Genomic DNA, 5,233 nt, shown 5'->3' with positions numbered 1-5,233 from the left:
TTTAATTTTTGCCTTACTTTATTTTCTAGTATCTGTTGTCTAAAAACAAAACCATAAAAAATCTTGTTGTCAATTTGTCCAAATGCGTGTGCGTGTGTGTGACATTCTTTTTCTTTTGCCATAAATAAATCTCTCAGTGGACGACCTGGATTCATCCAGAAAATATAAATTTAAATTTGGACTACAACTGCACTCGTACACTGGCGAGTATAAACCTCTCACTAAAATAAAAAAAAATATAAAAGTTTTATTATGATTTGTTTTTATTGTGTTTTAATTGCAGGGTGAGAGTGCAGCCAATACGTTATCTTATTATTTATTATTATAATCTTGATTTATTATATTGAATATTTTATATTGACATTCAAAAATAAATATAATCGAAGAAGATTATTAAAATGAAAAAGACATTTAAAACGAAAGTATACAAAAGTAGATGAAAAAAAGGAAGTTAAAAAGTAGTTTTAGAGACTTAGAAAAACATGTATGAAATTTATATACAAATCTCAAATTTCAATTAAAAGTTGTTTACAAGTGTGCATGGTAAAAACATATAATGACTTAACTTAGATGTAGCAATTTAACTTGGTTTTGACCAGTCATTGGAGTAGGGTCAAGGCTCTTTGATTGGGTTCAAGGCAAGGATCAAGATTTCTTAATTAAATTTGATTGGAATAAAAATGATATTTAGATATCTCAACGCGATTCGTAAATACATTGTATATGTAATTAAATATGTATGAATTTATATTGTTTGAACTAATAATAAAGACTAGGGTAATCTTGTTGTAGTGGTAAAGTTATACGACAAATTAATTATTATTTAAAAGTTTATAAAAAAGAGGTTGATTACTCCTATGTTTTTAAAAATGTCATTGAAATCCTTTAATTCTCTTATCATTAAGTAAAGATCGTTAATTTTTCAAAAGACTTCAAAATACCCATCATCTCTTTCTCAATTCTCATAAAACACACACACACACACACATATATATATATATATATTCGTGGTGGAGCTAGTTAGCCATTGTCGACCAATACAACTATTAGGTATAAAAGTGATTTAGAAAAGTTTATGTTATGTAACGGAAGCGGGGAAGGGAGATAAAAAAGCCATTGTTGTCGGCTTCACATGGTTGTCATTGGAAAAATAGAATATTGTTGCTTAGAGTTGAGGGAAAAGCAGACTTGCCATCGATCTTCATTATGAAAGATTGTAATTGATGATTATCATTTGTTTTTATGATTCTATCTTGATTTACAAAGAACCTTTTGTAAGTTGAAGAGAAATCAAACCTAATGGCCTTATATTTTGTAGATATTTATCTTGCTATTATCGCCCGCCTGCCTAGTAATATATGCTAGCAACACAAGAAATAGTAGAAAGAATAAGATAGAATGAGACGGAGATAATAGAGAAAAAAAAAGATAAAAAATAAAGAAAAGTGAGATAATATCTTAAATACGAAAGCAAAATAATAATTTTATGTTGTCTTTTAATAATAAAGAAAGTGTACGTTATTTTTAAAAGAGTCATGCTATTGGTACATCACTTATATACACTTTGAGCTATACAATGCATACAAATGACAAAAATATCTCTCGCGTCTCATTACGCCTCTGCACCTCACCACCTCTAATGAGGGATATTTTAGACAGTTTAATATCATTGTGTAGTTTAAGGTATACACAATAATATATCAATAGCATTTTTCTTTTTAAAAATACAAGAAAATTTTATACCTTTTGAACTAACCTCATGGGTTTTATGTGCAATTTATTCTAAAAACTAATAGAAGTGGATAAATTTCATATATTACCCTAACATTGGTCTAAATTTCACAAATTGCCTCTATATTTTTAAAAATGACACCAACCTTTCTTGAGATTAATTACAGCATAACACATTATTATTATCAAATAATAGTATTTTTTTATATTCTCAAAATACCTGTAGTGGCCCACTACCGGATAGTCCCGCTAGCATAGGATATCCGAAAGGAGGTCATCACAAGTGTGATATAGAACAATAACATACAACACCATAATACTATCCTTAGATAAACTCAGCGGAAGCTAACATAAAGGTTTACAACATCTTAGACCATAGTCTAAACAAAATGAAATACAAGGGCACTAACAAATTTTACAACATAAAATTTCCTCACACTTGCCCTCATCACAAATGCTAACATAGACCATCTAATTTGGAAGGTCTCTGTACACTTCTAACCCTGGGCTTTAGCCCCACTGGGCTCGCCCTCAACCACTGCTCTACTTGTACCTAGAATGACATGAGAGTAAACAAGGTGAGCCACAAGGCTCAGTAAGTGTATTTATAAAGCATGGAGATATAGAATCAAAGGCAGGGATAATCAAGATAGAATAAACAACTCTATGAGGAGATATTAGTATAACGCGACTTATAAGTTCTTGGTTTACATTAATTTCCCATGCCGTGATTATTACATATATTATGCACTCGTTCCCATGCTCATGCATATGCACCAATAGTAGGGAATTTTTCTGCATAATTCTCAAGGCTCTCACGGCCTATATATATATATATATCCATTCATGAATATATATGCATCATGAAAATACATCAACAAATGATAACAATTTGAGCCACGCCTTCTGGGTTGATGGCCACCTCACCCGCGTCAAGCGCTCATAGGATATCCTTTCTCATCCACGGACTTAGCCGTCGCGCAAAATAATAGGTGTGCAAATCAGTATAATCATGCATCACATATGCATATCCCCATTTCATGTCAATCCTCAATGATTAAGAAAAATCTCAAATCATGCTTAACATGCACAATTACATAAATTAAAGTGTGCATTATCTTATGATCACAGGGTAAATTTTAATACATTTATTGACTCATACTTATAGAAATGCCCAAACCAATATTTACGGTATATTTTTACCCCAATAATAATCGCAAGGAATCAAAATTTATACATGCAAGAAACACTAAATCTTGCATGATACTAGACCCTAATGAATAAATGTCATTCCTTAAGAAATGTAGGGTGACACAAAACCCTATTTAGATTTTTGCAATGTTCAACAAGAAAACGAATTAATATTGCAAGATTTATCGAAATAAGGAAAATAAAACCCTTTTATCCAACAATGAGGGTTATCAAGAATAATTCAAAAAAACAATGGAAGAACTATACAAAAATCATAATTTTAAACGTAGGAAGGATAGACTACATAGGAAGAGTTGAATAACAACATATTTCAGAAATTTCTAGATTTCAAGCATATTTTCAAAAATCCAATCTGGGCTCAATATTTGGTCAAATACCACAAACGATATACCAAATCAAATCCTAATGAGTCTAGTTTCTGGAACATCAACTGGATTTGAAATCGGAAATAACCACAAGGAGATATTCCACAAAAACCGAAACAAGGCAGAATTTGTAACAGTAATTTACAGAATTCTACATAGAATTCAACAAGGTTGTTATGGGTACAAATCATAACCAAAAATTTCAAATCTTATACCGAATCGAAGCCCATGAAGTCTATTTTATATAAAAAATAAATGGATCACAATTTGGATATAACCACAGAGCATTATACCCTAAAAACCGAAGCAAGAACAGATTATTCAAAAACAGAGCAGAAAATTTCTAGATTCTGGGCAAGAATTTACAAGGATACTGTAGGCTCAAAACACAGCCAAAAATTCTAAAAAATTTACCAAATGAATATTATCAAGTCTAGTTTATATAGAAACAAACGGATCTTGAATCGGATATAACCACAGAGAGTTATACCCTAAAGAGTACAACAAGGTCAGTTTACTCGAAAGCAGTAAAATTTCCAGATCTTAGCAGGGATTTACAAGGCTATAACATGATCAAATCTTAGTCAAAAAATTCGATTCTTGTGTCTAAAATGAATCTTAAGATGTCTAGTTTACAACCCAACAAACGGATCTCAATTTGGATATAAACACAAGGAGTTATAGACCAAAGAACATAACATGGTCAGTGAATCCGAGAATAAGAATTTAAGAGCAACAACTTAAAAATGAAGGAAACAAACCTTCTAAGATGGAAACAAGGTTGAAGAACTTGCATTAAAATATAATCAAGAGAAGAAGAACTTACACAATCATAAGGAGAAGAAGAAGAAGAAGATCTTGAATTTGAAACAAGAAGGAAGGGAACTTGCCTTAGATGGTTGCAAATCCAAAGAGATGAAGACACCCCTTGAAATTGAAAATTCCATAGTCTCCACTTAAAGCTTCAATGAAGAAGAACAATGGAGGAAGAAGAGACAATCGGGAGAAGGAGAAGAAGAAGGAAACAAGAAAGTAAGAAGAAAGAAAAGGAGGGAAAAAATATGGGAGACTTGTCTCCCAACTCCTTTCAATCCATCTCCCTTTTAATTTTCTCTAATTTGCCCTTCATACTAACACACACAATTCACATATCTCTTACCCATTTTGGTCATTTTACCATTTTCTTAATCTTTTTTTCTTTTTAATTAAGATACCATTCTCTATGCCCATAGCCCAAGCCCAAGTCAAAATATATATATAGCCCAAGCCCAAGTCAAAATATATATATAGCCCAATCCAACTAAGGCCCAATGGACTTTTCTTGAGATTTGGGTTCAACCCAATTCATTTACACTTAAGATTTAATTATTTATCAATGGTCTAATTCAAATAAGGCCCAAACCCATTTAACCCACAACTTTGAGACTTTTTCACACCAAATATTATTTTCATTAATTTACCCCATTACCAACTCATATAATATTTTTAACAATTAATTAATAAAGGCAACAACTCTAATGTGCAAACTAAAATACCCATAACACCTAGACCCACTAACTGGTCGTTACAATACCCCTTTCTAATATCTTTCTATTTGTTAAAAAAATTAAAAAACTTAATTGGATTTAAAACCCACCAATGTCAAAGTGGGTTCCAACTAAAGAACCCACAATATCTGGGTTCATTGGAACTCAAATCACATTTAAGTTCAATTGATATATATAGAGTGACCATTAAGTTTAGTATGAGAAAGAAATTAGTGATTGGATTCATAGTGTCAATAGTGATTGGATTCATTCAGAGACATCGTCGGCATAAAGAAAGGTCAGATTACCTTGTTGAATGTGTCGATAGAGAGAGATGTATGTTAAAAAAAAATACTTTTGTCCAAGTGAATGATAGGTTTTTTTTCTCATTGTTGACAC

The sequence above is a fragment of the Diospyros lotus genome, chromosome 5, assembly GCF_014633365.1.
Source record: "Diospyros lotus cultivar Yz01 chromosome 5, ASM1463336v1, whole genome shotgun sequence".
Taxonomy (NCBI): domain Eukaryota; kingdom Viridiplantae; phylum Streptophyta; class Magnoliopsida; order Ericales; family Ebenaceae; genus Diospyros; species Diospyros lotus.
Note: the sequence above shows the minus strand (reverse complement) of the source record.